Genomic DNA, 22,502 nt, shown 5'->3' with positions numbered 1-22,502 from the left:
AAGATGGTGGAACCCTTTACCAGGGAGAGCTTAGCGAATGAAGTCAGAACACTGGGTCATGTTGTTGAAGGCAATACTGGGATCTTAGGCCTTCCTATGCCTCTCTCTTTCACTTCCCAATAATGGTGAGGTAAGTAGACTTCTTCCACATAACATTTCCTGATAATGTACTGTGCCACTACAAGCCCAAAGCAACTAAGCCAGTAACCACTGACTAACACTCTGAAATCAAGAGCCAAATAAACCTTTCTGCTGCTTCTTCTTCTTTCTTTCTTTATTTTTTTTTTTTGGGGGGGGGGGTTTGAGACAGGGTTTCTCTGTGTAGCCTTGGCTGTCCTGGACTCGCTTTTGTAGACTAGGCTGGCCTCGAACTCACAGTGGTCCACCTGCCTATACCTCCCTGAGTGCTGGAATCACCGGCATGTGCCATCACGCCTGGCACCCTTCTGCTTCTTAAGTTGATTTATTTCAGGTATTTATTGCAGTAACAGAAAACTAACATATATGAGTAGAAATGTACGAAAATACATATAAATAAACTTTAAACTCAGATAACTAAGGTAGAAAATCCACCCCAGTGTGGCAAACTGATGTTTTCAATCAGCAAATACTTCAAATGAAACAGGAACTGTTTTCTTTTGATAGTCAAATACATTATTAGCCTTGACACAATGCTAGAGGAATCAAATAAAGTTAAGCAAAAATATTTGTAAATAGTCTATTTCACTTATATGTAAAAGTTTGTATTTACTTCTTTCAACATTCCCTAATATTTTCACTCACCAGTGTGATAAGCATAAGTATTTGAGGGGAAATAATAACACAGATTAGATAGATCATGCACGCATGCATACACACATGCAAACATAGTGAGGCAACTGGGCAGTCAGACACAGAAAATAGTGTGAGAAGTATAATAGTTCAAACTCATTAATCATGTGCTTTGAAATCTAGCTTATCAATATAATTTTGAATACATGTTTTGTTTTATAAAGCTACACACATAATTTATACTAGTCACAATCCAGATTCAACACAAGGGAATTTTTCTCTGGGGAAGCATCAAAGATTTAGAGAATTAAGTGGAAGTGGAAAGTATGGCTCATAAAAAAAGGACGCTTAAGGCTCCAAAGGTCTAAAAGTAAAAGCCTTTGAAAGATACAGTAGTTTATCTCAAATATGGATGAACACATTGGATGAAAAGAGGCAGATATTTTTCTCTAGAATCCTTTTCTGATGTCTTATTCTTTCATCTTCTCAATTCTTTTCCACTAGAAATCACTGCCACCTGCAATTGTCACATGGCATGTTGTCTTTTTTACATTCTGCAAACTCTTTAAAAGTATGTGTTGGTATAATGTTCTTTTGGAATGTACACAATTTACCCTTGTTCATTCAAATGGGGGGATTTCTCACCCCACTATCTGGTTTCAATCCGGACATTGCATTGTGATGTTTATTCTAAGCATCACCTGTCTCAAGTTTGTGTAAACATGCTACCATTTGTTCTCCAATTTGTCAATTAAAACAACCAGCCACAAGGTTGAGCAATGGAGAGGAAGGAGTGGGAGGCAGAGGTGGAGGAGAAGTGGCACGAGCAGAAGCTGGAGGAGAGGTCTTGGAAAGACATGGAGAAATGAATCGAACCTAAGATATCACTAAAAGCAAGTATAATAGGTGAATCTAAATGGTAGGAACTATGCGGGCTTGGAGGTTTAGATGGGGTAACTATTGCCCAGTATTGTGTTCTAGGTTAACAAAATAAATCCTAGTCTCTGTATGGTGATTTGGTTATACAGCTGTTTAGGCTTAACCGCAATGTTACTAAAAGATGTATCAATAGTAAATATTAATAACCTAATACAACAGGTATGTTACCACGTTATAATCACTGGATAAAACTTAATTTCACTAAAACTAATAAACTGTCTTTACAATTGTATATTTCAGGCTGACTGCTTACCTGATCAGCCATGAAACAGCGCAAGCCTTATTGTACGTGAAGAGGCCTACTAGATTAACTGAACCTGAAGAAGAGGTCTAGTACACTGAACCTGTGGAACAGTCCTAGTGGGATGGGTCTAACAGACACTGGGGAAGATGCCTAGAACCATCCCTACTGAACCTGAGGAAGAGGCCTAGGAGAATATCTAACTGAAGAGACCTAGTGAAATGTCAAACTGAACCTGAGGACAGACCAGAGAGAAAGCAGGGAAGGATTAAACAGTAAGAGTTTTAGGAAGCTAAAGACTAAAATTTCTTGTTTTCTTTTTAAGACCTAAAAAAAAAAATCTTTGCCTTTTAATTTGTTCATCTGTGGTAAAAAATTCTATTTATAACAATATTCTAAGAAAAAAGTTAAGAACATTCCCTTTAAGTTGACAAAATCTGTTTATTCAGCCCCTCTGTTATGCTTTGGGAATGCCCTGTCTGATAGACATTCCTGTCTGATAGACACATGCTCTGATCTTCCAATGACTCAGAGAAGACATCCCAGCCTAATGCAGCCTAACACAGGCCTTAAGATTCAAAACTGGGCTTGCCAGATCCAGCACTGGCCTGCCTCAACTCCCTGGGTCCTCACAGCAACCCCAGAGTGGTGGCCAAAGTCACTGCCCCACTTTACAGACTCATAGAGGCTCTTAGGATACCAGAGGCTGATGGACACTTGGGATTCCCCTGAGTTCTGAGTTCTATTGAATGAGCTGGCTAACAGCCATGTAGATCCTATGTATATCTGGGTTGACCCCTCAAAAGGGAAGGACTTTGAAGGACCAGAGAGGTACAGGTCTGTATGGGATAGGCCACAGGCCTGAGGCTCCTTTCTACATGGATGTCCAGCCTCTGGACAAGATCAATGGTATGGGGCTCAAATGGTACCCCAATAAAGCGGTCACTTGCAATATTGAAAAAAAAAAAGATTCAAAACTGGGTTTCCATCCTCATACTATATTGTTGATCCCATTTCCCCAAATGTCTGATTATTGTATCCAATAACCATGTACTACATATCTTTTATGATCCAGGGACGTATTCAGTGGTAAAGCTCCAAGGGGGGGGGGGGGAGATTAAAAAACTAAGTTACAGCTGGGCGTGGTGGTGCATGCCTCTAATCCCAGCACTCAGGTAAGCAGAGGCAGGCAGATCACTGTGAGTTTGAGGCCAGCCCGGTACAAGAAGGCCAAAGTTACACAGAGAAACCCCGTTTTGTTTGTTTGTTTGTTTGTTTGTTTGTTTGTGGGGGAGTTGACAACTAAGTTACTTTGTATAGATGGATAGATTTGATTTGATTGATTGGCTGGCTGAATGACTGATAGACCAGAGAGTGATCAGCCTCATAACAGGGCTAAGCAGAACACCACAAAATGCTTCAGGCGAGAGCACTGGATCTCTACAGAGAGGACCATGAGGTAATCCTAAATTGATAAAGGACAAGGAGGATGAGAGTGAGGAGAGCATCTGATGCAAACAGAACAGTTATCTGAGCAAAGCAGAGTGGCTCAAGAGATCATCATGATTTAAGAAAGGGGAGGCTGTGCAGGAGGACACAGCAGCATACAGTGGGAGGAGGATTATCTCAAGAGAACAGACAGAGCATAATTCAAAGCTAGACTACACATGGCCTTGTCCGCCATTCTCAGCTTGTCTAACAATTTATACAACAGAAACAAATCACACTGTCCTTGGGTTAATTTCTGCTCTTCTGTATATCCATCGTAATCTTTCCAATGGCTAATGGAATTTCCTGGTCTGGTGGCATAATCAATCATCTTCATTTCAAGCTTTAGTGTTACTTGTTTACTATTCATGACTACTGCCAGGAAAGCAAATTATTAGAACAATTCCTTAGCTTTGCTAGCTCTCAGTTGGGATTTTAGCCTCATAAGGGGTCTCCCTAATAAAGCTCTTATGCTTTAAACTGAGAAGTCAAAGTGGCTGCTCTGCCTTCTAAAAATTACTTAAAACACTTCATGTCTCATATCAGAATTACCTTCCTCTAATACAGTGGCTCCAGACTGAGGCATCAGGCCTGGCATAGTGTTATGGCATCAGGCCTGATAGTGTTGCTATCACCTGATAACTGGCTAGGAATGCAAACTGTTGTCTGAAGGAACTCTGGGGGTAGCTGTCTAAATGTCAGTGTTTCAATAAGCTGGTCCAGACAGCCAGTGATTAAAAACCTCCATTCCTTAAGTGCTTCTCGGCCTTTAGAGAGCACTTAAAGAAATGTCCAATGTCCTTAGTCATTAGGGAAATGCACATTAAACCTACTCTGAGATTCCATATTACATCCATCAGAATGGCTAAGATCAAAGGCTCAAGTGACAGCACATGCTGGAGAGGATGTGGAGAAAGGGGAACCCTCCTCCATTGCTGTTGAGAATGCAAATTTACACAAAAACTTTGGAAATCAATCTGCTGGTTTCTCAGAAAACTGGTCTTAAGTTCTACCTTAAGACCCAGCTATACCACTCCTGGGCATATACCCAAAAGATATTCCACCATACAAGGGCATTTGTTCAATTATGTTCATAGCAGCTTTATTCATAATAGCCAAAAACTGGAAAAACGTAGATGTCCTTCAACCTAACAATGGATAAAGAAAATGTACATTTACACAATGGAATATTACTCAGCTATTAAAAACAAAGATATCAAGCAATTTGCAGGCAAATGGACATAGCTAGAGTGAGGTAACCCAGAACCAGAGAAACACACATAGTATGTACTCAGTTATGTGGATATTAGCCATTAAGTACAAGATAACCATACTACAATCCACAAACCCAAGAAAGCTAAGTAACAAGGAGGATGCTTGAATCTCACTCAGAAGGAGAAATAAAACAGACATCTGAAGCAGATGAAGGGAAGGGATTGAGAGGGAGATGAAGGTGAGGAGGGGGCTAGATATGGGGATCAGGTGTGGGGAGAATGGAGAGAGGAAGGAGGACTGAGAATAGAAATAGGTGGGGGTAGGGCACCTCTGGGACAGGAGAGGCTCCTGGGAGGGCTGATCCCAGCTGAAACTCCTAGCAGCAGGGAATATGGAGCCTGAAGGGGTCACCACCTATAGGCAAGTGAGGCTTCCAGTGGAGGGAGGGGGACACCAGCCTACCCATAAAACCTTGAACCCAAAATCTGTCTTGCCTGCAAGAAGTATAGGGATAAATATGGGGTAGAGATTGAGAGAATAGCCAACCAATGACTGGCCCAACTTGAGACCCACCCCACAGTAGTGAACCAACCCCTGACACTATTCAATGATACTGTTATGCTTGCAGATAGGAACCTAGCCTAACTGTTCTGATGGATAGAGATGCAGAGACCAACAGGCAGTTGATAGGCAGAGCTCGGGAGGCTTGTGGAAAAGTAAGAAGAAAAATTCTAAGGAGCTGGAGGGGCCAAGGACACCATAAAAAGGCCTACACGGTAAACCACGGGGGCTCACAGAGACTGAACCACCAACCCAAAGAACATTCATGGGATGAACTAGACCCCCTACACATATGTAGCAGAAGTTCAGCTTGCTCTTCATGTGAGTCCCCTAACATTTGGAGCAGGGGCTATTTCTGATGCTGCTGCCTGCCTTTGGATCCATTTCCCAAACCTGGGATGCCTTGTCTATCCTCAGTGGGAGAGGATGTTCTTGGTCCTACTGTGACTTGATATGCCAGTCAAGTGATGGTACCATGGAAGTCCTCCCCTTCTCTGAGGAGAAGGGGACAAGGAAATGGAGGAGGGGATGTGAGGGTAAGACTGGGAGGAGAGGAGGAAGGGGGCTACAACCAAGCTGTAAAGTGATTAAATAAACAAAAAGAAAAAATAAACACATGAAAAAATGGTCAAAAAAGAAAAAGAAAAAAAGAACCTCTATTCACGCTTTTCACAGCATCTTCCCTAGACGAGTCAGTACTTCACAGTGGATCCAGCTGAAGTAGACAATTCAGAGGACTGGGGCAGTTAAATAAGAGGACACAGAAGGATGTGGCCAAAAGTGGGAAATTTGTGGCTTATTGGCTGTTTTTGTTAATTAGTCCAGTATTGTTAATATTTTGAAGATTTAAAGACTCTACTGATCCTCATTCTTCAATCACTATATCACCACCACAAAACCTGGCAATTCGTGCCACCATCTGTGGCTATTTACAGCTATCTACAGATACCACCAGCAAATATCTTAAGCTTATTTAAGAAGTCTGGTCTATTACATCTATAACAAAACTGTGCTACAACTACTTGCCTACACTTACTAAAAAACAAGTGTGCTATTGACACAAAAGTAGCTACCATTTTCTTCTTTGCTGGTAATGATTTTGATACTGTAATAGCAAAGTGCCTATAGCCATTACCACAGCCATTTGGGGGACATACACCCTTTATAACCAAAGAGCTCAAATCTCATTCAGTGTACTGCATTATACAGAGGCAACAAAATACCTAGAGCAAGGGAATCAGCAATGGGGCAAATATTAGGATTTACATAAGCTAAGCCATGAGTTTATTGTCCACCCACTGGCTGGATAAGCACATTAAGAAGTTTACCATTAGCCAGGTGGTGGGGGTGAATGCCTTCAGTCCCAGCACTCTGGAGGAAAAGGTGGGTGGGTCTCTGACTTCAAGGCCAGCCTGGTCTAAAGAGTGATTTCCAGCACAGCCAGAGCTGACTCGAAAATATTAAATAAAAATCAATCAATCAATCAATCAATCAATCAATAAATGAAAGATTAACCATCTTTCTTTGCTAGGTTTTCTTTTCTTTTTGGGGAGTGGGGTTATTATTTGGTTTCCAATTATGCATATTTTATATATATTTGCATATTTTAATTCTTAAAATGAAATTTCTAAAAAATAACTTGAACTCTGAAGTAACTGGGAAAAACTTAAGTTTAGCTACAAGAATAAATTCATATTTATAGTTTCCTCGTATCGATTAGTATTTAAAAGAATTTCATTCCACTGCCAGATTTTAGGATTGTCTAAGAATAACTGTCATATTACAAACATCGAGAGGAATTTGGCAGCTCTTGAAGTGGCCAAACATGCAAAAGGGTATGAGAAAATTATTGTTGATATGAACTTTTAGATTCTTGGCCTGAGTATTTTTGTAATATTGGGAAAAAATTAAATTTCCAAGAACACAAAAGGGTGAGTCAGGCAAAGCAAGAACATGCAGCTAGGTGCCTCTGTGTCTGGTGACTTTCTACCTCAGAATGTTGAAAAAAACAATTACCTAAACTTTAAAAATCGATTTATTTTTGTTTCATCTGTTTGGATGTTTTGCTTGCATGTATGTCTGTTTACCGTGTGTAGACAGTACCCTTGGAAGCCAGAGAGGGGTCTGGATACCTGAGAACTGGAATTACAGACAATTGTTAGCTGCCACGTGGGTACTGGGAACTGAAAATGGGTCCTCTGCAAGAGCAGAAAGTGCTCTTAACCACTGAGCCAACTCTCCAGCTCCCTAACTACACTTTTTATAATTAAGTTAAGCCAGGTTCTGTCTAGGAGTTTAAAATAAACTAGCAAACACTAAGAAAACATGAGTCTCTGTGATCTATGACCCTATAATCAGAAACATACTATCCCCGAAGAGTCACAATAGTTCTAATCCACAGAATAATCATTACACACAAAAAACCTTGCTCATGTTATGGGTCAATGATCCTGAAAAGCATAGATTAATAAAGCATGAATGATTTCAATTTCTTCCAAAGTTTGAAAAACACATTACAAGAACTGTTATTTTATTCTTTCATCTATAAAATTCTAAATGTCAACAACTGTTTTAGATTATTCATGAGACCACATAATCCTTAAGACTTCAGATATCCAATCTTCATACCAAGTGGCTGAACATAAAATGGCTCATATCCAAGTATGCCCTTGGCAAACCTGCTTTTTTTTTTTTTTTTTTTTATGGTACAAGTAGATCGATTTTAAACTGAAGCCAATTCCACAGGTAAAAGTAATACTGTTTCTCATCACCCCCAAACCATATGCCGCTGTTGTTCTGAGATCCACACATGAAAAACTGAATTACTTTCAGCTGAGCAAGATCATGGAGCCCTTTGGGGTCTAATGTGGAAAAGTGGAAAGAGCACAAACACTGAAAGCAGAAGATCTGGATTCAAGATGTGACTCAAATGCCTGCTGTGGTTAAGCTCTTCAAGCCTCCGATTCCTCACAATAAAATATGAAAAAAGGCAAATATGTCACAGGGCTCTTCTGAGAGTCACATAAGATGACGGATGTGGACATATTCTATAAAGCCAGAGGATGCCACAGAGCACTCAGTGACACAGCTGTTCCTGCTTGCCCAGTTCAAACGTTCACAACATAGCAACTGCAGGGACCTTTAAAAAATCTAAGTCCAATTACTGTCTCTCCACCCTTTAGAGGGTTCCCCTTTTCTAGCTTGATAAAAGGCCCAAATATTTACCTGACCCTTCCCTTCCATTTTGCCTCTGTGATATTTCTCCTAGTTTTCCCACCCTGTTCACTTAAGTTTAGCCACACTTATCTCCTTACCCTTGAAAATGAATAGCACACTTCCTCAAACTAGGCTTCTTGCAATGGCTAACGCCTTTGCAACACTCTTCCCTAAATATCAAGACAGCTAACCTTGTCTCCTTTAAAACTCAGCTTAAACATCTGTTAAACATCGGTCACTAAAGTGACATTCCAACAACCCCTGCCCCGCCCCAACACACACACTTGTAAAACCATTTACCCTACCATACTTTATTCACCATTTTATTTGTTAAATGTATCGTCTCTTAATATAACACAAGATGAAGAGTGCAAAAATCTCAGCGTTGTTCTGGCTCAGTGCCTGCTGTACAGGCACTTTGTTGTTAAACTTACATCAAACCAATCAATTCATAACACAAACACTCTCCTGTTTCACAGCCAATTCTGAGCTTGTGGAGAATGGGCAGGGCTACTGAGAGAGTACTGATGGCTCATTGTAAGGGCTTGTTTGCCGGTGAGGCCTCTGCTTTATTAGTGATGAAGACGGAGCTCCAGCTCAGCCACAGTACTGTGTTTTCAGTTTCCTCATCTTTAAAATGGTTGTAATAATACCTGCCTTATGGCAGGAGGAGAAAAAATGAAGTAATTCATGGAGTAATCAGGTTACTCTTTGGTGGGACTGGGTTTGATAACTGATAAGAGTAATTACAAAAAACAAAATTAGCTACTTTTACCAGCAAAGCATTAATAGTATCAATGTATAACCAACCTAGATTGTTCTAAGATCAATTGTCATCACCTTCATATATTTTCTTTTCTTCCAACTGCCTTATTTCTATTTCTTATTTTCTAATTAAAATTTTAAAAGGAGAGAAAAGAAGGAAGGGATACTCTAATGAGAATTCTGGTAAAAGGGCTGATACAGAAAGCCACATAAACTATGCTGACTCTGTGTACATTCCCTAACTGTAGCTCATTCAGAGGTGATACACTAATGGAGAGAATGTAAACGCTGCTTATACTCTGAAAACTAAATGTCAAAAAGTCTAAGTATGAAGAAATGACCATAATTCGTGTAAACATTAGCAATTAAGAATAATCTGCAGCCAGGCTTGCAGGCGCAGGCCTGTAATCCTGGTACTTGAGGGACCAGAGGCAGGTGGATCTCTGAGTCAGAGGCCAGACTGGTCTACACACTGAGTTCCCAGACAGCCAAGGCTACACATAGAAACCTTGTCTCAAAAAGAAAGAGGAAGAAAGAAAGAAAAGAAAAATAATAATTTTGAAAAATGACCCCTAAAATACTTACTCAAATGACTAAATAACCCAAATCTGGTGACAAAAATGGCAGGAATGATAACTTAGTTACATCTGTATGTTCACAGATCAAGTTTCATGTTAGTCCATAGTTCCGTACTCAGTACAAAGTTGAGCCACTTTCCTGTACTGTCTACAACCTGTGGTTGACAAAACATGAGCATACCTGCATGTACCAAGCCCTGCAACGGGACTTGAGGCTCTCTTGGACAAATTTAAATTTAAATTTAAGAATATAAGTAAAATGGAGAAAATTGCAACATATTCAGCTTACACACTGCCTGGCCTAGCTTCTCACTGAGTCCCTCCTCTTGGAGAGAAAAATGGCACAAGTTACCAACTTTTAGCTTAGAAAGTGACGCCCAGGATCTATATACTCCAGGTAGAGAAGAAAGTTAGCGGGAACAGAGTGTCTGACATCAGCCACCCCATTTCACTCTAACTAGGGAAGAAGGTGGCTAAGGGATAAGTAATAAAGCCGCTGGCATGCTCCTTGGAGGCACTCTCTGCACAATTCATGTGAAAGCCCCAACTAGAGAAACCATCAGCAGGATTTTCCATGCCTTCAAAATCCAGCACGGCACCTGACAAATTCAGAGCCATTTAAAACAAAGACTGACATCTACACAGGCTGTGAGAGGACAGAACCAAGCCATTACCTTGCACAGACATTTTTGACAATCATGAATGAATTAAACTATCTAGAAAAGGGTCTGGTGCTGGCTCTACAATCCTGACTCAGTAACACCTGGTACTTAGATGTATTTTTATATGTGAGATGCTTATGCATCATTTTGATAAATGTGGAACATACTTTTAGCCAAGAGCTTGAATTAGATTACATTTAAGAATCTGGCTGAACAAAACCATCTATACTTGGTGGTTTGAATTCTTACATCTAGGTTTCACAGTGTCTTTTAACATTCAGCCAAATGGTGATATCATACAGCAAAATGTGCTCAACAATTGAATAAGGGGGAACAATTGGAACCAGATTTGGGGACAAGCTCATCTCAGGAGAAGCTAGAATTCTTCCTGCAAAACAACGAAAAGCTGACAACTTGGAGAATTCTGGAATGAAGACATTTGCCTCTAACCACTTTCTGACTCACACTTGATACACAGGCTCTATGGCTATCTCTCCCTTAAAGTGCCATTTCATGCAAAAGCACAGGGTAGCCAGCTGGTACTTTCCTGGCAGACTTTATTCTGCCTCCTTTATGTCTGAGGTCTCAAATTAAGGTTCCAGATCTAGCCAGGGCATATCACTTAACCCAGAACAATTAGAGGATAAAGAACCCTCCCTCCCCAACACTCCTTGATTCTTTTAAACAATATAACATATTTACAATTTCCTTGAGATACTAATTTACCACTTGCAGAAAAAGTGACTGTAGTAGCCTTTAAAATGACAGGGGCAACACAATACAAGGAATTCATCAACTGCAGCCAAACCTGCCAGGAAGAAGTTTCTTTCCCACGCATATGCTGTGACTCCTGCTCAGAGCAAAGGCTTTCTGAGTGGGGAAGACAAGCTTTTAAACAGGGAGGGTCTACACATTTACTACATATAATAATGCTTTCTCCTTCAAGTTCGTCTGATGTTAATAAAGCATCTTTGGGTTTCTTTAGGCTACTGTTTGACTTTTCTTTCCCTGTAGCTGTGAACTTTTCTGTTGCCTCACAGATTTTTTTTAAAAAAAATTTAATATAATTTTTTATTTATTACAATTTATTCACTTTGTATCCCAAGCTGTAGCCCCCACCCTCATCACCTCCCAATCTCACCCTCCCTCCCTCATCTCCTCCCATGCTCCTTCCCCAGCCCACTGATATGGGAAGACCTCCTCCCCTTCCATTTGACCCTAGCTTATCAGTCTCATCAGGACTGTCTTTCATAATCTTCCTCTGTGGCCTGGTAAGGCTGCACACACACACGATGTGGAGGACGATGTGGAGAGATGGACTGGACCTAAGATATGACTAAAAGCAAGTATAATGGGTTAAATCTGAATGGTAGGAAACTATGCGGGCTTGAAGGTTTAGGATGGAACAACTATTGCCCAGCATTGTGTTCTAGGTTAATTAAATAAATCCCAGTCTCTGTGTGGTGATTTGGGTATACAGCTGGTTTAGGATTAACTGCAGCTTTACTAAAAGGATCATCAATAGTAAATATTAATTGCCAAATACAACAGTTCTGGCATAGAAACAGGCTGGTGGATCAATGGAATAAAATATAAGACCCAGAAATAAACCCATACACTATGAACACCTGATTTTTCACAAAATCATACAATGGAAAAAAAGACAGCATCTTCAGACAGTGTGCTGGTCTAACTGGATATCTACATTTAGAAAACTGCAAATAGATCCACACTTATCACCCTGCACAAAACTAAAGTCCATGTGGATCAAAGACCTCAATATAAAACCAGACACACTAAACCTGTTAGAAGAAAAAGTAAGGAAGAGCCTTGAGCTCACTGGCACAGGAGACAACTGCCTCACAGATTCTTTATTCTTCCTTTAAACAGCACAATGTTTAATTTTGCTTTTTCTCCACTCTATTTAACAAATTAGCTCTCTAAAGACAAAAGTGCAGCCCAGGAGCAAGGGAGACGACTTAACGAATAAAGTGCTTCCTGGACAATTGTGAGGACATGAGTTCAAATCCCCAGAAGCCACGTAAAGCCAGATATGGTAGCCCACATCTGTAGTGCCAGTACTACTAAGGCAAGATGAACAGTAGAGACAGCAGAATCTCAGAGCTCATGAGTCACCTTGCCTGGTGCTCACAGCACTCAAAAGCAAAGTGAGCCTGCCTCAAACATGGTGGAAGGTAAGGCCCACACCGGGGTTGCCTTCTATCCACTGTACATGAGCTGTGGCATCTGCATGCATACACACACACACACACACACACACACACACACACGCACACAAATACACAATCATTCCATTTTTACCACGTTTATTTCTATCACAGTATGTATTTTATAGTCTAGTTTCTTTCCCTTAATACTTTTTGAAATGAAATAGTCAAATTGGATGTGGGCAGTGTCAAGATAAGCCTTATGAAGGCCCTTAGGGAATGGCGAGCAAGGCCTCACAGCCTCTCTAATGGTCCTGGCCCACTGCACACTGTGCTGATCTACTAGGGACTCCTAGCACACTAGTGAAGTCTAAAATGAATCTGAGGCTAGTGTGGTGACTGCTTCCCCCTTCTTTAAGGAAGTCTCCTGACGGATTGTTATTGGTGCTTGTGGCTGTATAAAGGCTTACACACTGAACAATAAAGTGAGATCTGCACCTTGAGTCTGGTCTCTGGAGTCTGATTCCCAGAAATCTGTGTGGGCTCCGTCGCCACTCATGCCCCTTCCCCCAGTTTCTAATCCCCACAATTGTATGTTGTTACTACTTAAGCCAAACTTTGAAAGTTCAACTTAACAAGTCTAAATATGGTATCTCTACCTATCTCCACAAACCAAAATAAACTGAGTAGTTTCACTTCGATCCTAACATTCCCAATTATTCAGTAATTATTTCCATCTTGATTTGCTTTAACCTAACAAACTAGGCATTGTTACCATTTTATATTGCCAGCTTTAAAAAATCTTCACTCACAACTTTTATTTTTGGTTTCTAGCTAACCATTCTACATCTAAACCTTATTGAAGCCATTTTCTTTTTTCCTGAAACACGTCCTTCAGCAATCTTAATGAAGGTCTGCTAATAGTGCCCTCCCCAGCTGTGTCTTCAGGCAGCCCTATACTACTCTTATTTAACAGGTGCTTTTGTCAGAGACACCAGGCTGAATTCTTTCTCTTAAAACTTTAGGATAGCATTCTACTGATTTAGAGTACCTTGATATTGTTGAGAAGTCAGTTACCACGCTGATAAAGATGACCTTGTCGGTAACCTGTCCTGCTTGTGTCTTGGCTGTTCTTAAGACCTTCTGTTTGCTTCGGGTATTCTACGGCCTCATTGGGAGCTATCTATACACAAATATCATTTTATCTGGTTCATTCCCCCCCAGAACCCCTGTGAACTGATTTACCCTAAGCCTGTTATTATTAAGCCTGAGTATTACTGTCTTCCATTCTGGGATGTTTCTAGCTGCTTATGTCTTCAAATATTGCCTTTCCCCATTTTTCCTTAGTTTTTTTGGTTCCATGTGATGAATGGAGCTTCTCTTTTGATGCTGTCCTTTTCTCTGTTGCCTTCTATCCTTACATATAGCTCCAATTATTTGTTTGTAGGTTTTGTGTTTAATTAAAAGCTCAGTTATACATATGATCGAAGGGACACTAGGGGAAGGAAGAGGATCAGTGAAAGGGCGGAAAGGGGCCTACATGATCGAAGTATATGATATAATTCAAAATTTAAACTTCTCTTTTGAAGTAATTTTGGACTTACAAAGAGTTTCACAAGTTGTAGCATGGCTCACATATACTTTCTCCAATGCTTCCTCAAATGCCAACACTTCAGCAACAGTAGCACAAGCAGCAAAACTGATTTGAAGCTATAGATCTTACTCTAGTGTCGGCCCTGTAGTCCTCGTACCCATACTGTCCTGCTAATTCCATTTTCTGCTCCAGCTCCAAGGACTGCATCACTTGCCCCTGTTATTTTCTCCTCCATTCTCAGAATGATCCTCTGACTTTCCTTGACTTCCACAACCTCAACAGTTTTGAAGAGTCAGGTTATTTTGTACAGTGTTCCTCTTTTGGGCTTTTTCTGATTTTTTTTTATGATTGAATTCAAAGAAATGTATTTTGGGGCAACCATTTCATAGAAGTGATAACTGTGGGTTTTTTGGTGCATTCCATCAGCTATCAGATGTCACCTTACCAGTAATGTTACTCTGATCACCTGGTTACGATGGCATAACCTTTTGTCTTTTAACATCCCTCCTGTTTTCCACCTCTTAACCTCTGTTACACTCTGATTATTTTCCTTTTTATTTGCGGTGTATGCATGAGTGTGTGTGTGTGTGTGTGTGTGTGTGTGTGTGTGTGTGTGTGTGTAAGTGTATGTATCTATGTGTAGACACACCTTTGCATGGGTGAATGGAGGACAGAGGTCAACCCCAAGTGTCTTCCTCTATTGAATCTCCACCTTATTTTTTGAGACAGGGTCTCTCAGTGAATCTAGACTGGCTGTCTAGCAAGCTCCTGGGATCCACCGAGATTTGCTTGTCTCTGCCCACCTCCTTCCTTGGCTAGTACATGGTGTTGAGAACTGAAACTCAGGTCCAAAAGTAGTTACTGTGAAATCTACCCACTGAACCATCTTTCCAGCCAATTTAATTGGTTTAACTTAGTTGTTTTTTTGTTCATTTTACCTTATTAATTAGCATATGTCTAGTTTTCTCCAAAATGTTCTGATCAACCCTATCTTTCATCACTTTACTACGTTTGGATTTCTTTTATTTAATCCACTTTATCTCTTGTAGATGACAATATTTTTTTGAGACAGGATCTCATGTAGACCAGACTTCTCTCAAACTTGTTATGTAACCAAGAATGACCTTGAACTTCTAATCCTCCTTCCTCTATCTCCCAAATGCTAGGATTGCAGGAGTGTGACACCACATCTGGCTTATGCAGAAAGGCCGTGGATATGCTAGGTACCTCCCTACCAACTGAGCTACATTACTAGCTCAATCTGTTTTATTTTGAAACACGGTCTTGCTAAGATGTCAGGGTTGCCCTTGAACTTACTCTGTAGCTCAAACAGACTGGGAACATGTGATCTTCTTGCCTCACCCTCCAGAGTAGCTAAGATTACAGTCTTAACACCACCAGGCCTAGCTCATACAGGTCAGCCATTTCCTGCTGCCTGGAGTCTCTGTTTTTATAGACCACCCAAAGTAGACCAACTCCTTGAATCTCATGCCAAAAATACCTAGATATCTTCTTCACTATCCATAAAACATCAGTAAGGTTAGAAAAATTAATTCAGTTAAATTTGCTTAATTTGTTTTCTTTTTCTGTGTGATGACTATATAGTAACCTAAACTCTTAAGCATGGTGTGTTCTGGTATATATTACCTTCCACAAATTCTTTTACCTTAGATGTAAAGTACATTTATATTTCATTACCAAATGTTTTCAGGAACAACTCTTACGATATATGTGGCAAATTGTTAATTTTTTTTCACATGGCCCTATAACAATAAGGCACAAGATGATTCATCTACATTGTATATCTGAAACACTATAACTAACATTTTAAGGCAATATGATCTCATCAAAAATAGTTTAAATTCTTAAATTTAAGATCCTTTAGAAAAAAAAAAACTCTGATTAAACTATCCATTTATTTGGCCAAATTTAATTCAGTGGTATTCAAGAAAATGCAGGTAGAGCTCATCATCTGCACCAACTAAAATATAATAGTAACTACTTATGGTTTCTTGTTATTATTGTTATAAAGGGAAATTCTTTTAAGATTCATTTTATGTGTATAAATGTTTTGCTCCCAGGTATGTCTGTGTACCGTGTGTGTCTCATCACTGAGAAGGATCCTCTGGAACTGGAGTTATGGACAGTTGTGAGTTAACATGTGAGTACTGGGAATTGAACCTAGGACCTCTGTAAGAACAAGTATTCTTATTCACTGAGTCATCTTTCTAGCCCAGTTGCTTATTTGTTTGGTTAGTTTTTTAGGGTGTAAAAGTGTGAGTGAAAGAGAAAGAATGTATGAGTGTGAGTGTGTATGTCTCAGAGTGCGCGAGTGTGTTGTGTATGTGTGTGTGTGCATCTTACTGGGTTGTTCAATAACCATCTTCTAGGTGGAACTGTTAGGGGACATGTGGGGACGTTCTTCTCTTGCAGACTTCATCCAGCAGGTGAGGACATGGAAACACGGGGGCCAATCAAACGATGCTCTTGCATAATGCAAACCGTGATTCTCGACATCTGGTTTTGCAACATATTTCAGTCTTGGAATCCCTGTTGTTCTCCGGACTTTGAGGTTTACTGCTCAGGCCAGTCTCGTCTAGAAGAAACAGTTCTCTGCTTCTGTGAGTTTTGCAGCCAGTTTTATCCTTCTTTCTTCCTGGAAACACCCCAAGTTGTTAAGAAACTTGTTTCAACTCTTCCAGCTTTTCTTTTACTTTCCTTCAGCTTAAGCTTTTAAACATATTTAAAAATTTTTGAAGTTCTTAATAGTCCTACAACCTGGTATTCTGTTCCTTATGCCTCACAGAGAAAGACAGATCTTAGCTGTTGCTCTTTATGATTTTCAAACATCTTAACTCTCCCATTCTTAAATTCCCTTTTTTGTGATAGCTATTTAATCCTTTTCTGAACACAAATCTTTTCTTGATAAAAAGGGACCACTGTCTCTTTATTTCATAATGGTCCATCTACCACAGAAATGAGATTCATTTGACAGCTGTGAAGATCATTGACTCATTTAAAATTCTGTGTTCCAAGTTGACTCAAAAGGACATTCACAAAATGCTTCCTCCAATCCCACCCTTACTTCTCACAGCTCTCACCTTTACATGTTCATTGAGAGCTATGTGCAAAGCCTACTAGAATTGATTTGTTGCTTTTTTGTTTAGGATATTAATGTGATTTTTAGAAGAAATATATTTGGTGTCTTCCTGAGTTCCCAGCAGAGAAATCTTTTGGAACTTCCTGAGTGACAGAGGTGAGCAAATACCTTTATAAAAACAAACAAACAAACAAACATAAAAACCCTTCCAGCCATACCTGAGCCTATGGAAATAATGTAAATAATGAAGGAAGGAAGCTGACTGCCAAAAAAACTAACCCCTGACTAGTGAGCTGGAATTTTCAGTCTCATCCCATACCTCCCAATACAGGAAAGAGGCTAAAAATGAGCTAAATCACCAAAGGTTTAGTCGTTGCATCCATATCATGAAGCCTCCAAAATGAAGTTCTCCACGTCTGGAGAACTCCCAGACTGGCAAGCCCAAGAAGATGCTGGGCAGAGAATCAACCTACTGGGGGCATGGGAGTTTCCCCCGCCTCCCAATAGCTTACTTTATGTATCTCGTCTATTTCCTTTACCTCATGAAATCCATGAGAATTGTTTTTAAATCAACTAATAATAGCAAGAAAAATGTTTCACTTGTAAGCCACTCTAGGAGAATGCACAATTTATAGCCGGTCATATGTATAAATCATAAGTCACAACCAAAGACTGGGGCTGGTGACTGAAGTAAGGAATGGCTGTCTATGACGAAGCCCTTAAGCCTGTGGAGCCTGTGCAAATGCTCAGTAGTCTGTGAACTGAGCTCAACTATAGGTGTGGCAACCAATGGCCAGAGAATGAAGAAAAATTACATGTGGAAAACCGATACATTTGCCTAGAGAAGTGAGTATAGAGAAAAAGAGGTGGTTTTTTTTTTTTTCTTTTCTTTTTTAAATGCTCTTATCATACATGGCATCTTCCTCATGCTACAGTGGTTTCTGTATCTGCTTCTCCTACTAGATTGTCGTTCCATTCAGGCTTGCATCCCTCATTCCCTGCTCAGTACCTGCAAACAGTAATTGCCCTAGAAGTATTTTCTTATGTTCAGCTTAAGAGATGAACATGTACTTCACAAAGAGTCATAAGATGTGAGGGGCTAATAGACATGTCTGTTAGAGATTGGTCTGATGCTTGTATTTAGATGCTCAAGATCTCGTTACTGCCCAGATACACCTATTCTTGTTGTATAAACCTGCCTAAGAAATTATACCTGATTGGTTGATTAAAAGGCCTAAATCCTGGGCAGGGCAGAATGGAATAGGTGTGGCTCAGGTTCCCAGGTTTGGGGAACAGGAAAATCATGGGCAAGAGACAAACAGGACAGGAAGAAAGAAGGAAGGAGGATGCCATGATGGGTTAGTGTGGAAAAGAAACCACATGGGCCAGGAGGAAGGACTCCAAGGACAGTGTGGATGGAAAAAAAAAAAAAAAAAAAAAAAAAAACACCAAATATAATCAAGTATTCATAAGATTATGAATGGAAGGGAGCCCAGATAAGAAAAGTAGTGAATTAGACAGAAGTTGAAACCTTAACATAAGGAAAATGTAATAATAGCACAAAACAAGTGTTTAGCAGGTGGAAGAAAATGCCTATGATAACTTGCATAACTAGTAAAAGTGGCTGAATATAAACAATGCCAAGAATGCCACTAGGGAGAGCCTCTCAGGCTCATAGCTAAAATAACAGAGCAAGCTGAAAGACAGAAGTTCTTCAGTTTAAGACTGGCACAGGCACAAAAATAGAAATGCATAAATGTATGGAGGCTATGACAAGCAGGCTATGAATCAATACTAGACATATGTTTTAATAAATGCGGGTGGTTTACAGCAATTCATACAAGAAGAATTTTTAATCCTGACTGCAAGTAATTTTTAAAGGGGAATGCAATTAAAAACAAACCAGCTTAAAAGATTTTCCCACCAGCAGGAACTGTACCTGCGACCTCATGCACACCAGCCAAGCACTCTGCTCTGAGCCACCTCCTCAGCAGGTTTGAAGACCTTATTTCTAGTTGAGAGGAGGGCACTTGTTTATTCATACTATAGTATGTATCGACTGACAACTACATGCCAGGCATCATTCAATGCCCTAGAAAACAAGAGATAAAGTTCTTGCAGGGAGAGAAGGAAAGGAAAGCTAATAGAAGATAGTATCTCCTATTAGTCAAGGTAAAGGGGCATCTGGGCTGTTTCCAGCTTCTGGCTATTACAAATAAAGCTGCTACAAACATGGTTGAGCAGATGTCCTCATTGAATATTTGAACATCTTTTGGATATATGCCTAGCAGTGGTATAGCTGGATCTTGAGGAAGCGCTATTCCTAATTGTCTGAGAAAGCGCCAGATTGATTTCCAAAGTGGTACAAGTTTACATTCCCACCAGCAATGGAGGAAGGTTCCGCTTTCTCCACATCCTCTCCAGCATGTGTTGTCACTTGAGTTGTTCATCTTAGCCATTCTGATGGGTATAAGGTGAAATCTCAGGGTCGTTTTGATTTGCATTTCCCTGATGACTAAGGACATTGAACATTTCTTTAAGAGTTTCTCTGCCATTCGATATTCCTCTATTGAGAATTCTCTGTTTAGCTCTGTACCCCATTTTTTAGTTGGATTACTTGATTTGTTGCTGTTTGACTTCTTGAGTTCCTTTCCCAATCTGTAGGCAGTCGTTTTATTTTGACGACAGTGTTCTTTGAGGAATGGTTACAGACATTTTGGTACATCTACACAATGGAACATTACTCAGCAATAAAAAACAAGGAAATGATGAAATTTGCAGGTAAATGGTGAGTTCTACAAAAGATCATCCTGAGTGAGGTATCCCAGGAGCAGAAAGACACACACGGTATGTGCTCACTCATAAGTGGATTATTAGACATATAATATAGGATAAACATACTAAAATCTGTATACCTAAGGAAGCTAATCAGGAAGGAGGACTCTGGCTAAGATGATCAATCCCCATTCGGAAAGGCAAAGAAGATGGACATCAGAGGAGGGAGAAAACAAGGAACAGGACAGGAGCCTACCATAGAGGGCCTCTGAAAGGCTCTACCCTGCAGGGTATCGAGGCAGATGCTGAGACTTATAACCAAACTTGGGGCAGACTGCAGGGAATCTTATGAAAGAAGGGGGAGATATTAAGACCTGGAGGGGACAGGAGCTCCACAAGGACAGCAACAGAACCAAAAAATCTGGACCCAGGATTCTTTTCTGAGACTGATACTCCAGCCAAGGACCACTCATGGAGATGGCCTGAAACCCCTGCACAGAGGTAGCCTATGGCAGTTCAGTATCCAAGTAGGCTCCATAGTAATGGGGACAGGGACTGTCCCTGACAGGAACTGATTGGCCTCCTCTTTGATCACCTCCCCCTGAGGGGGGAGCAGCCTTGCCAGGCCACAGAAGAAGACAATGCAACCACTCCTGATGAGACCTGATAGACTAGGATCAGAGGGAAGAGGAGTAGGACCTCCCTTATCAGTGGACTGGGAGAGGGATAAGGGTAGGGAAGAGGGAGGGTGGGACTGGGAGGAGGGAGGTACAGGGGGGATACAAAGTGAATAAACTAAAATTAATAAAAATAAAAATAAAAAAGAGGTAAAGCGAGCTGATGACAAAACTAAAAGAAAGAGCATAAGGAGGATGATAGCAGAGCAGGCACAGCCAGGAGAGAAAGATGTCCAGGAAATCTCCAAGGGGTAGCACTTGAGCTGATACTTGACAAAACAGTCTCTGAAGGAAGAGCACTGAAGGCCAAGGGAATAACACATGTGAAGACCTGACACAGCAGCCCTCGTACTGTATCTCAGACTGCATGAGGAAGCCAGTGTGACACGGGTGGATATGGATAACATTTTAACCCAAAAGATAGAAAAACATAAAACCAAACAAAACATTCCTAATATCGAGCATTAGGAAATATGCAACCAAGTGAACACTTCCTTCACCTGCCAGTGAAGAGGAAATTAGTGCATTCTTTATAAGCTGGGATGATTTTATGCACACAGACAGACATGCAGACACACATGGGAACACCTATAAATAATTAGGAATTCTGGAAATCTCCATTCACAGGGGAAGGGTTAACTTAGCACATGCTTTGAAAGTACAGTCTAAGAAGCCTGAGGAACCCCAAACTCTGCGGCCCCTAGCGGGCTTCTCTCACACAAGAATCTGCTTTTTCTGTCAATTTCAAGCCTAGCAATAAGTCATAACAAGCTGCCTAGAAACACAGACACAAGATCCTGGTGCCTAGCAATACATCACAGCACACTGAGTCAACGTGAGGCCCTGGTAGTTTCTAGTCGGTCATACACTAAATACCTGCACAAAAATATGAAACAACACACTCTCTTTTCCATCATTAAATATTTGAAGATTTAAGCATTAATTATTTAACATGTAATGATTTATGATTATATAAACACACATTGAAAATCTGTTTTATTTAGAATATAACACACTAAACATCAATAAATGTAATTTCTTTGCAATTCCCAGTAACTTTTAACTTTAAGAGTATAAACCGGTTCCTAGGTTAATAACATTTCTGAAATATGGCAAGTAATAGTGTATCTATACTTCAAAATATGATAGTTACTAAAAGAATCATATGCTAACATAGTTAAAAATGAGAAAGCACTTTGAAAAATGCACATATTGCTCCTTTCATGTAAACATAATTTAACAAATTACATACACATAAACACAAGACAAAATCACGTAGCTATACAAACTCAACTTTCACTTAAAAAAAATGGCACAACACACCATTTTAAAGGCATGCTTTTAACATACTGTTTCCTCTGCTTGACATGCTTTTCCCATATTTCCCACTTGGCAAACAAGTGTCACAAATCAAGGCTGAGATCTCTTCCTGGCTACTCTTCTTCTCACTCCGTCATTCAACAAAACCATGCTCTGTGCACCTACGCTGCACCATAAACTGTCATGCTAAGGAGCTCACCCTCCCTGGCACAGTCCATCAGCATTCTGTCCAAACTGTTGCCACACACCCATCATGTCTAACTACCCCTTAACATGGTTTTCTTCCCATTGTATCCTGAGATCTGTGAAGGCACTTGTCTCCTGTCCAATTATTCTTCACATATCTGGAAGGCTGGGTTTTGTTCAAAACAAATGAGTTTTCCTCTTGTTTATAAGTAGAGCTAAATAGTAACAAGTAACTAGCACTTAAAT

The 22,502-nt window shown here is 40.2% G+C and overlaps 1 protein-coding gene across 1 annotated transcript in view; it reads right to left on the bottom strand.

Annotated features, from left to right (window-relative positions):
• The window catches only part of Atf6 (activating transcription factor 6), a 168,200-nt gene that overhangs the window by 93,777 nt on the left and 51,921 nt on the right, over window positions 1-22,502 (bottom strand). The gene's annotated exons all lie outside the window — the stretch shown is intronic.

This window comes from Psammomys obesus, unplaced genomic scaffold (assembly GCF_907164565.1).
Source record: "Psammomys obesus unplaced genomic scaffold, mPsaObe1.curated_primary_1811, whole genome shotgun sequence".
NCBI classification, from domain to species: Eukaryota; Metazoa; Chordata; class Mammalia; order Rodentia; family Muridae; genus Psammomys; species Psammomys obesus.
Note: the sequence above shows the minus strand (reverse complement) of the source record. Positions and strands in the feature narration are given on the sequence as shown.